The sequence below is a fragment of the Lepisosteus oculatus genome, chromosome 16 (genome assembly GCF_040954835.1).
Source record: "Lepisosteus oculatus isolate fLepOcu1 chromosome 16, fLepOcu1.hap2, whole genome shotgun sequence".
Classification (NCBI taxonomy): domain Eukaryota; kingdom Metazoa; phylum Chordata; class Actinopteri; order Semionotiformes; family Lepisosteidae; genus Lepisosteus; species Lepisosteus oculatus.
Window position 1 is genome coordinate 11,295,837 of NC_090711.1, and position 12,584 is coordinate 11,308,420.

General features: G+C 39.0%; 1 long non-coding RNA gene across 2 annotated transcripts; it reads right to left on the reverse strand.

Moving 5' to 3' along the window:
- Positions 1-7,873: 7,873 nt before the first annotated feature.
- Positions 7,874-9,990, reverse strand: LOC138223347 (uncharacterized). 2 transcript variants are annotated; one of them, XR_011181789.1, is made up of 2 exons: positions 9,939-9,990; positions 7,874-8,179 (listed from the first exon to the last, which is right to left on the reverse strand). It is a non-coding gene; the product is annotated as an uncharacterized lncRNA (long non-coding RNA). The 2 variants fall into 2 exon arrangements; XR_011181788.1 differs by having other exon boundaries at positions 7,874-8,182; positions 9,939-9,969.
- Between the last annotated feature and the right edge of the window lie 2,594 nt (positions 9,991-12,584).

A 12,584-nucleotide genomic window follows, 5' to 3' on the forward strand; every position in this document is an offset into this window, starting at 1 on the left:
ATGTGGGTTTGCTGTATTGTTAATGCCCATAGTACAAAACCCTGAAAAGGAGCAACATGCAAAACACATCACAATGCTGTTCTCTGTCAACACCAAATGACAAGGGACAGTCTTGAGCACATTAAAGACTTTCAACTTTTTTTTAAGTATACCACATCTGTTTGCTGTCTTTTCCTTGGGGCTTATGCTGTGTAATCTATTGCATTAGCTCACATTAGTGCATATAGCCCATGGGCTTGAACAATCACAAACACAAAATGAGCATTCAGTTAGCATCATCTTCAGGTCCCTAGACTCTAGGAAACTTGGTGCAGATGTAGTGCAGAAACCCCCCCCACAAACTCATTTTTCTCTGCTGTATAATTCTAAATCCCTAAAGGAAATAAAATGCACATTTTTTTTTTAACCTTGTAATTCACTTATTTCAGAAATTAAAATGGAAGACATTCCATTTTAGCTCGGAGCTTTTTTGCATGTCTCTGTCCATGTTTGTGTGCTCTGCGTGCCCACTACGTCTTACCAGCCACTTCAAGAAAATAGTGGAGGTTAAATAGTGTTCACGCCTTGACATCTCTTTGCTCTGTACAGCCGGCAAGCTCGATATTAAAAACAAATATTTAATAGCTCACAATACCTTGGCTTAAAACTCCAGGCTTCAAACTTGGTGAAAAATAGACATTTGAACAGAGTCTAAATGCATTGTGATATTTACCTTTGAAATAAAAAAAACACATCGCTGGAACCACAAATACTATTTTTAGCCACCAGGAGGAGATGCAAAGCAAGTAAACCTGCGTGGTCTTGTTAGTCGATACCACTGATATGTACTCTTCTGTGCACAAATAGAAGGTTACTGCTGACAGTATGATGGTGCCTCAGTGCTCCTTAGCCCTGGTTCTGGCTGAGGCACACGTTCGTGTGGAGTTGGCACGTTCTGCTCATGGGTCTTTTCTGGGTACTCCAGCTTCCTCCCACCGGCAAAAGGGGGGCCAACGTGCAGGGAGAACTCAGTTGCGTGATTTCAGGCCTGCTTGATGCCCTGTGCTTTTGAGATTGCTGAAGCCCTTGTGTGGACAGGCTGCATTCTGATAATGGTAATTGGTAGTCTGGTTATTTCTGATGAAATAGTAGGAACCATAATGTTAAAGGAACTGTGCTGAGGCATAGCCATTGTATACATGCCTATATATGTTGTTATATCATTCAAGTGATGGGGTGAAATGACTAAATCAGAATGTGTGTTAACACACGAACAGTAGCTTTAGGGTAAAACACTATATAGAATACTTCTTCCATTTGCCTTAGGTGTTCTAAGTAATGAATTCATATAAACCTCCCTTAATTGTAACTTCCAATTAAGCTAGAAACTGTATATCTCACTAAAATATAAGAGTTCTGTATTTCTAGTCTATATTTCTTTTCCAACAGTGATACCTATAGGTATACATTAATTCTAATGTATTGTACATATTCAAGAATGGCCTGCATAGCTGTTCATTGAAATCTTTATGTTTTATGCTGTGATATAAGATTTCTCACTGTTTTGTCCCCCTCCCCAGAGCACTCATCACTGTAATCTTTATTCTTGCTAAAGTGTCCCTTCCTATTAACTACATTAACTACATGATGTCCTAGAAGCAGACTTCCTCAGTTGAGGTGAGTCTTAGTTAATTCCCTGACTGAGATGTGGCAGTCTGTGTTGGAGGTCAGGCTATAGACACTGGCACTTCAGAAGAAAGTGTTTGTGGAGGTCTTACAATTGTGAGATTGAACAGAAACACCTGAAAATTTGAGAGACTGAAAGGCTTATTTGTATGTTACAGTTTAGGGTGGCATGTGACGTAACTTCATATGACACCCCATGATGACTTAGCAAAATATAAGTCCCTTGTCCCTCACACTTGTACCTGAAAAATAACGTCTGGATTAACACTGAACCGTGACAACAGGTGCTAGTAGTCTCTCATCATGTCGTGACCTTCAGTCTAGTTGAGTAGTACATGCAGCCAAATAAATTTTATCCAGTCCTTTATCAAAAGTGTTACTTATCAAATCTTATCAAATAAAGCCACTTTTCCACTGAATAATCTATATTTACTATAACAAAAGGTTTCTAACTCTGAAGGTTGAATCCAGATACAGTACTTGACAGACCTTTATCTGGGACTGTGGAAACTACAAAAACATTCAGTTTGTGAGAACAGAAGTAAAAATAAAATATACTGCAGGAGACTTATTCATACTGTCCGTGGACGTCATTTGTTCCTGTATGTTACCTTTGTTTCAGCCAATTTAAAGATTATTTCTTAAACTAAAAAGGACAAGTATAAATCATATGGTTTCTACAAAGCTACAACCCACATCTAAAACCAAATGACTAAACAGAGAACAGGGTATATTGTTAAACCTGAGAAAAGATTAAAGCATTTGAATTCCTGAGTGAGGTGCATGATACATTTGGCCACGAGTTAAAAAAAACATTTCTTGGGCTCTACAGAAGCCCACCTGCACTTTGTCTAAGGATTCCAGTTTAATGACTTAGGATTAAAGCTTGTTTTTAAACCAAACTCCTGCATGTTCTCGGCAACTTATATTGCTAGGCAACCTAGGCAGTGTGCTCTGTTAAAGTGAATAGAAACACTTCAGAATAACCCTGCAGTAGCCACACTGCTTTTCAGAACCCATTGTCCATTATTTTGTCATTTATATTGTCAATGAAATACAGAGTAAGACAAACTCGAAGGCAGCAGCAGTTGGAATATCAATACTTTATTAGGCCTAATATAAAGGCACTGGCTCCTTGTTCCTGAAAATACATTTCCATTCCTGCAGTAAAAATAATTTTCTTTAACGGCCAATTATGCTCGATGTTTCTTTCTTTTTTGCTACCATGAAATTACTAATTTGAAAATCTACATTAAATAAAATGAAACCATTTGAAGAGCTAATGTGTCTACATGGCTTCCCATAACCAGTTTTACTTCAGCTCATTGTCAATACGTACATTACACAGAGAGCAGCAATAAAATGGCTGTCACCAAAGAGTTGTGATTGTGATTGCGTTAACTCATCAATTGGAAGGGAACGTGACTTCAGCCACTATGAAGTGTAAAGTCCTCAGGGGTCGAACTACACCACAAACAAAACTGACCATTCAAAGGAGCGATCCAGATTATATGAAACCCTTTAAAGGCACAAGAACAGCTTTTTCTGGAGTTCATGGATTTACGCCATGCACTTTTTATATCCTTTCTTCCTATCCTATACTGTCTTTTTTCCTGTGTCTTCAGTTTTGCATTCCAATGTTGCATACGAGTGAACCAAAACACTGTTTTTAGGGAACACAGGGAGCACAAAGACCTGCATGTTCTAGATCATCACGTACAGACAGAAATAAGATTCTAAGGCTTCATATCTCAAATGTACGGATACCAAAAAAAAGAAAATACAAGCTAGGTGGGCCAGATGGCTTCCTCTCATTTGTAACCAATTTTATGTTTTTTATAATTTGAAACATAATTTTGTTAATGCCTCTGAAAGCTGCAAAATGTAATTTCATAATCATTTGTAACCCCTCTGAGACAATATTTTCAGTTTTATCCCCTACACCACAAGTAGAGCAAATGTCTCTTTTATAGTCGTGACACGGAAATGATTAGTATGCTAATAAAACACAGAGCACAAAATCGAGCAACCACAGCAGAGTTCTCAAACAACAAATCATGATTGTGTGACATCCAGGCAAAAAGCTAGAATTTACACCACTACTATGGAGCCTTTGAGTTCATTTTTATTACAGCTGGGCACCATTCTCAGCAGAGAAATGTGGAACTAATACCACATAATAAAATAAAATGTTTTTACATTACTCTGAATGCATTCTTGCATTTATTTCTGAGGTGTGTAATAACTGTATGAATAGACAAGGCTTTACAGAAGGGGTGGTCAACTCTTGAAGGCTGCTGTCTCTTTAATTATGTAATTAAGAGCTCAGGTGGAAAGAAAACCTTCTGGCACTTCAGGACTGGAGTCATTCATGCCTGATTTATAGGTTATTGCCCAGCCTATGACGAATACCCAATTTATTTTTCTTATTTTTGCTTTGCCATAGGTTTTGAATAATAAATTCATTCACACACTTGTGTCATTGGGAAAATGAGGAATCAGAGGTGTTCGGTACTTCTGTGAGCAGAGCTATCCAATCCAGGTCTTCGTCTACAGCTTTTCATTTCAACTGAGCTCTTAAGCTAAATCAGTTCAATATTGGCTTGAGAACTGGTCAAATTTACTGAGTATTACTTTAAACTAAACAGGGGAGAAAAGAGTCAAACTAATTATAATTGTCCTGCACAGCGAAGAGTTAGGTGTCATGTAGAGCTTGGTTAATGCATTACTGGACAGGTCAGAGATATCTCAAAGGCAGTGGTTCCTAGTGCAGGCACTAGAGGAACATGGTCTGTTCTGAGTTTTGCTCCAGCTAAGTCCTTAATCATGGGCTGATTATATGAGTATCCTGTACCAATTTCAGAGTTTCAGCCCAGTGCACAGTGGTTAGCACTAATGCCTCACAGCAGAGGGGTCCTGGCTTCAATTCTGTTTGTGTGGGTCTCCTCTGATTCTCTCACACAGCCCAAAGTCATGCTGGTGGGTTAATTGGCATCTGGGATAATTGGCCCTGGTGTGAGTGTGTGTGTGTCTCTGTGTGCCTTGTGATGGGTTGGCATCCTATCCAGAGTGTATCCTGCCTTGCTCCTGTTGCTTGGGGACACAGACTTTGGCTCCCCCACGACCCCAGGCTGCATGAAGCAGTTGGAACACGGATGGGTGAATGGTGAACCAATCGGTTCTCTGTAAAAGGAAAAACTGCTCATTGAAGGGGAACTGCAGTCCCAATTTCTCAAACTGCTTATTAAATCTTTGAAACAAAATAAATTAATGGTTGGTTCACAATAAAAGCCTGCTTGTTTACAATGTAATAGGGCTGGTTCACATCACCGGATGTTCCGGTGCCTCGTTCTGGATCGCAGACAGTGATGGCAATATGGAGCTGCAAATTTAGTCTATTTTGTGATGTAAATTAGAGGAATTACACGTTACATTGTACATTTTACATTCATTGTGCCTTGAAATGCACTCATCAATGCTGTTTCCTTCTAATCCTGAAATTTAAAAGTAGCATTGCAGTTCTGGGTGGAACGAACACCTACAGACAACATTGGCTTTCAAGAACCGTAAATGTTAATGATGAGCCCCTCCCCATATTTTAAGGACAGGGGTTCCCAGCTCCAGTCCTGGAGGGCTGCAGACTTGCGGATTTTATATGTCTCTTAGAAGCAGCAGCAGCACCTGAAAAGTTGGCACCATCTGTTAAACTACTTAAATTGAACCAATAATGAGTTCAATTGAATTAAGAACTGTACTGGAATGAAGAACTGCAAGACTGTTGATATCAGGTACTGGATTTGCAAACCCTTGTTCTTAATGACCTTTCATTTATATGCTACGGGTCAGGGTGGACCGATGTGTTTCGAAGCTTAGGAAGATGCTGCACATTGGTGGTGGCAGAGGGAGTCCCTATTACCTGTAAAAGCACTTTGAGTGTAGTGTCCAGAAAAGTCCTATATAACTGTAAGCAATTATTAATTGGTCAAATTACTATCAGTTCAGGTGCTCAAGCTTCAGTCCTCAAGTGTTTGAAGTTGGGCCAGCCTTCTAACCCTGTTGATTGTTGTATATCTGGCCTGTTGTGTAGGTGGTTGTCATAAGCTTAAGATGTGGAATATTCTGATTAGCACCCTTTTTCATCCATGGGGAGGGATGTCCTGCTTTCATAATGAATGAGCAGTTGTATAACAAGAGCTTGCCTCACTTTAACGGGCTTTTACTTTTGGCATATATAAAGTATTTTAATCCCTCAGGTCATGTTCCTGTGAATTCAGGTCTAACCTATGCTTTGCTCTGCATCACCCTTCCAACCAACAACAGAACTCTTGATGCCATTAACTCTTTCTCATCCTTAATCTTTTGCATGCTTGGTTTCTTGGGTTACTGCATAACAGGATCACTCAAGCTATTTAATTCAATTTCCACATTGTTGTAGTGCTTCTAGTGTTGTAGTGCTTTAATTGAGTGTTTATGACATTTTGCGCTTGCAGACTATTTTACTGCTGTGTTGCAGATAACACACAAAGACAAGGCAAAACGTATAGGACAGTGATACTCTTGCATTTAATAACAAGGGCAAATTTAATACCATTAAAATGAAAGTATCGGCTGTGCAACTAAGTAGAATTATTTTAGTAACTTTCATCTCCACCCCCCCTTAAATTGAATTTTGTCTTACCTTGCTGACCTTTAAATTGCAAAGCTCAAAATCACCTCTACTAATATACTGTTTTTTTCGTTCAGGATAAAATGCTCCTTGTTTACACAGCTAGCTTTACCAAACAGTAGCTTAAAGCAATGCTAGGTATCATAATGCTTGATGTTTAAATCTTTCTCTCTTTTCTGTTCTTAGTCTTATAGCTGTAATGTCGTTTTATAACAATCCAAATGGTATTTGCCAGTTTTGTCTCCCTTGTGTCTGTCTGTACATTTTTTATCTAAGCCCAGCCTCTGTCCATTCCCAAACTGTTAGGCACAGCAAAAAGGAAAAAATAAATGACCATAAATGTCAAAAGCTGAACTGATTAATTATCCAAATGTAATTGGATTTCCTTTCACTCCACCTAAGCAGCCAACCGACAGGAAGACTAAACTGCTTGTCGTTGGCTGTTTACCTCTGTGTCTGGGCCTTCCCATGTAACAAAATGAAGTACAAGTACCTGTTAGAGCACTTAGAAAACCTCACATTTGGGGAGATTACGAAAATGAAAAGGTGAGAGAAATCAACTGTTGCATTTAAATCAAGCCGTAGAAATAAAACTGAACCATGTGGTGAAGTGTGTGCGTTTCCCATCAGAAAAAGCCACAAATCTTCATACAGGAAGAAGAAAACCATTTTATAACAGGCTTCATAAACAGCCTGTTAAAAATTGTTTCTATATTTTGGTTTTGCTTTAGTGAAACTTTAAAAACTACAATGAAAGTGTGATGAACAAAATTGACATCACAATTACACAATATAGTTCTTAGCTTGCATTCATCATCTCGCAAATTACTTTAGGCTCTGTACAGGCAGAATTCTACCACAGCAGGTCACTGCTGGCTCTTCAGCTCACCTCTGTCCATCTTACCTTACACTTTGAAACACTGAAGAAAGCTAACATTTAAGTTAACAGTGACAAAGTTCTGAGAGCACTAAAATTCATGTTGTTCCTTTGTGTGGAGGATGTTCTCAATGATAATTATAGCAAATGTCTTTCAAGCTTATCTGAGTGGATATATAATGATTTTGAATGAAAAAGTTCAGGGATATCCTAAAGTCACACTAGAAGATTTACTTTTAGATTAATAAGTAACTAAAAGTTGTGCATTAAATTGGTAAAGAATTTTTCATGACGGAAAATACTGGTCACAACAAAGAAAAAATGCATAGATGAGCAATTTAGATCAGACTAAAATAATGGGTTTGTCCATAATCTGTCAAATGATGAAACGCTGGCACATAATTGTGCACAGGCATATTCATTTTATCCCATTAGGAGAGAGGAAAGATGTAGTTTATTTAAAAAGCCTTCGCTCTCAGCTAAGGCTCAGCAAAGGGATTTAAGTGTCAGGAGAGTACAGTGCCCATATGGACCAGGATGGAATGGATTTTCATACATAGATAATATATGACGTGTCATGTTTTATTTTGATGTCAAGGAATCAAGAAGCTCAGCTTAGGGAATAAAAATAAACTGTAAATAAAACCGATGTGACTTTACATTGCTGTGTTTGTTGAAATTGATTTTATTCCCTTGACGTTTAAAGGGTACACTTGAAGACGAAGAGTACAAGACTGTCAGTACTGAGAAGCCAATGGGCCAGGACTCCCCAAGCAGCAGTCCAAAATTAGCTAAACACAACCGAGGCAGAGCTGGGATCAGGCAGTCAGAGCTGTTCCAGCCGTGAGGCAAATGGAGAATCCTGCAGAGATGTTAATGAGAGACAAGCTGCTCCTCCAATCAACTTCAACTCTTCTGTCTGGCAATGTGGCACCTGCAACATGGAGAACCATGTTGTACATCTCAAGAAACTGCTGGCACCCCAAAAGGTATGTAATAAAAACAGAACACGTGGAAGGTTACAAACAAGAGGAGAACATTTTGCACATTTAAGTCTTGAGTTGCTCATAGCTAGCTCATCCAAATATCTCATCTACCCATTTTTTTGAGAAACCAGGGAATCTTTCAACAGCATGGATGGGTAGCGTGTTCTAGACTCCTACAACCCTTTGTGTAAAACTGCCTCATGTTCTCAGTTTTAAATGACTTCCCCTTAGTTTCCTTGTCTCCTTTAGTTCATACTTCAGTGCTGATACTTCAGAGGTCTGTTGGGTTGATTTTAATGGGGATTGTGAATACACGAATCAGGTTTCCTACTCGTCTTCTGATAGGTCTAAAACGATTCATTCTTTTCTGTCTGTCAAAATAGTACATTCATTTGAGCCTGGGAATGTTTCCATTTGCTCTTCTCTGGACTGATTCCAGAGCCTTCATATTTTTGTAACTGTCAAAACTACACTACTTTAATTGGGAAATACTAGTTTAACAGAACATTTGATCATGCCTTGATTTATATGCTACACTGTTTAATTTCCCCCCCACATTGTCAACAAGAACAAAAACACGTTCAGGTCTTTTTTATACACTTTAAGCTATTTCCAATTTTTTACATTTTTGCTTGATATTCCACTTGCATATTTTGTCTACTGTGCTATCCACCTGTCGTTGCCCAGTTTTCTTGTTGACATTTTTTAATTGCCTTTACCACTTCTACCTTGTTTTTAAATCTTCCTTTTTGGGGAAACTAGTCCAGTTTACAGACATTACCAACCATACCAGAATATAGATCAGCTTTCAATGAGAAAGATCTGTGCTCGCCCCTTAATGCAGATCCACGTGGTACAGCAATCATTACAGAATCCAAAATGTGAGCATTCACACCTTATTTGTACTGTTTCCTATTGAATAATTCTTAAATTGCATGCATTAAAATTAGAAAACATAAAAATGGTTTAGCTTCAGTTTATTGGGTGATTTGCAGCTTTGAAAGAGTTCGTTCATCCTGAAGGAAGCTAGTGTGTCACCTTCAACGTGGCTGAGATGCTTGTTCCATTCTTCTACAACTCTTTGCGTAGAATTGCGGCTTACAAACTAGACCCTCATGCTCTTATTTTTAAATGCAATACCACCTATAATTTAAGAATTAATCTTCCATGAGGATCCCATACTGTTTCGTGTTCAAGGTACTCTAACAAACTGGTTAAGCAAAACAACTTTGGTAAGTCCAGGTCTATTACTGCCAGGAAGAGGATCATTTAGTTTAGCTCTGATTCCACAACCTTACATAAATAAGGATTCTAAAGTAAAACCTAAAATTGTTTGCTGTGGTTGTCACCCCCTTTTTTGGGATGGGTTTTGGATGGGAGAATTTTTGGATTCTCCATTAAATAGGCATTATCAGCATATTGATAAACTGCTAAAGGTTCTGTAAACACTCCATGAACAACATTTTTCATTTCTCCGTTATAACAGTATCAAGTCCTGGAGATTTGTTCAGGCGCTTCTTGTGCCTTGTGCTTGGAACCAACTCGATGCTAATAGAGGCACAACCACGATGTTGATTTTTCTTCCTTTGTAAACTGGAATATATTTTTAATACTGTAACGAGCGTGTGCTCACCCCGATGACTACCATAAAACGAGTGTCTGTTAACTCGACACACCTTATTACATTCCACCCTGAGAAATTAATTTTACATTTGTGAACTCACGGCAACGGTGATGTTCTTACCTTTCGGCATGGTCGGGAAGCCATATTTGTTGACCTTATTTTTAAATTTCGCGCGAGTTCCAATTAGGCTTTTTTATTAAGACTGCCGCCCGAACCATAGTATAAAGTAGGGGATTTTGTCACGACCCACAGCTTTTATTTCGGTTAAAAGAGCTCAATTTTTCTTATGCTAAGGTATGTTTGATCAAAGAAAATATTACTGTATATGCAACTATTTTTACTGTTTCCTGTGTCATAAATTCGCGTGATAAATTTTACAATACCTGTGAATTGATAGCCCCGCCGTGAGGGATAAGATGGTAGCGCTCACCGGGTATTAGGGGATTTAATCCCAATTTTATTGAGGAGGGATGATTTTTTTTTTGATTGTGATATTTTGCAGCATAGAATATCTCAGAAATTCCCTTGCCAAAAAGGGCTTTAAGGTTACTCCAAGGAGTTTGCTGGCACCTTTCGTTCATTTTTTGCCTTCAAAATGTTAGGCTTATTTTTTTACATTACACCCTTACTTTAAACCTAAAACAAAAGGTTGATATTTGAACTTGTGCACAAAAAGGGTGTGATTTTTTTAGACACCGTACTGCTCTTTTATTGTTGTAGGAAAGTCTGCCTCCATATGGGGTAAGGGGGTATTGTAGAGGGTGACTGTTACCCCAGTGAGTTTTGGGGCATCTTTGTTACAAAAGCACCACAATTTTCCTTTCAATATTTAAATCTTTCCTATATATATTATTGTTTCAGGGATGCATAATTTAATTCTTTGCTGATCTGTTGCTGTAGTAATAATACAAACTATTTTAGCCTCTGTTTGTCTCCCTCTCTTGGCTTTTTAATATCTCTTTTCACCTGTCTGTGCAAGTCTTTAAATAAATGTCCTCACCCTGATTCATAATATACCTACTGTACCTAATAATCACGTTACTTCTAGTTCTTGTACTTTCTCTCTAATACTCCTAGCATTTAGGTTTAAACAATTACCTGGTTCTTTGACATTATAACATTTTATTTTGGGCTCCACTCTCCAGTGTATCTCATGTTTCCAATTTTTGGATTTGCTTCATAATCTTCCACCTTCCATTCTAGTTTAGATTTCTCTGAAGGTCCTTGCCAGTGTCTATCTCATTCCAGATATAATCCACCATTACAGGTCTCTAGTGCCTGAGAAAGCTGCAACCCTTGAACTTGAACTTTATTGCCATATGTAACCGGTACATGTACTGGTACTATGGAATTCTTACTTACAGAAAGTCTCTTGATTGTTAAAACAAGTGTAAAAACAGTGCAGACAGTGCATCAAAACAATATACAAACAAACAGTAGACAATGTACAAGTAAACAGTTTAAATGTAAACAATGCAGATGTGTAAACAATGACTGGAGATGTGCCAAAAATAAGAAATCATAATTAGGAAGAGGGTGTTGGTGTGGTCCGAGGGGCATGGCTAAATGTGTTCGCTAATCGCACTGCTTGTGGATAGAAGCTATTGAAGAATCTAGTGGTCAGTGTCTGTATGCTCTTGTATCTCTTGTATCTCTATGCTCTCGATGGTGCAGCGGTAGAAGTTCACCAACACAGGTACTGGCATCCCCCATCGCTTGAGGCACCTCAAGAAATAAAGGCGCTGCTGAACCTTCTTCATGATCAGTCAGTGTTCACAGTCTCTAGCCATGTTTGTGATCTCAGCCACATGTTGTGTTTATGTATTTGCAACTCTTCACTCTTACACAATGTAGGCAGGATGCATGAAAAACCTCTTTGACGTAGAGAAAACCACAGTTTTGGCTCTGCTCCCCAATGTGTTGGGTAATGTGAGGGAGGTTTTCAGGATAAGCTGCTCTAACTTTCTTCCTCTGACTTGAAACCAGCTCCTCACTAGTGGTTTCTCTTTATTGTTGCCTTGGTGATTAGGGGTGCGCGTGGGATTTGTCCATTCTTTGATCTCATGATACTCTCTCAGTTAGTGATCTTCAACTAGGCCCTCCATCCCAAGGAAGATTCCCGGTAAGAAAACTAAGTACCATCCAATCAAGAGGTGGCAATTCAACCGATTGTCTTTGTTTTGGTTGTGTAATGCAGATCCCAGAATCCTATCTGGTCACTATTTGGTCAGTTGGTAGTGACTTGGCTCCAGCACAAAATGGCTTCTCCGGTGTTAGGGGTTGTGTTATAAAACAGAATGTCCACCTGTCCCTACACTTACTTTTATATTGGCCATTATGTACTCTCACCCATGTCTATTATAACAAATTGAGCAAAGAGAACCACAGAAGCTTGGGCTGCACCCAGCGGCAAGCATCAAGGGTTCAAGATCAAGAGATCCATTCAAATTCAGAACGAGGCAGACAGAGGGAGGTTTGAGCTGTAGGGAATCCAGAAGAGTGAGTTCCAGGCTCACAGGGGTCTGAGAGAGCATCCCGAACTGACAGGTATCCAAGAGAACATTCTAGGCTGATGGGAATCCATTCCATGATGACAGAGATCTGAGAAAGAATACCAGGGTGTCGGGACTGAGACAGGTATACCAGGCAGACAAGATTCCAAGAGAGAGCAAACCAGACCAGGTCCCAGAGCAGATTGGAACAGACAGACAGAACAGGCAGGGAGACACAGCTACCAGGCTCGAGGAGCTTAGCCCCAAAACACAA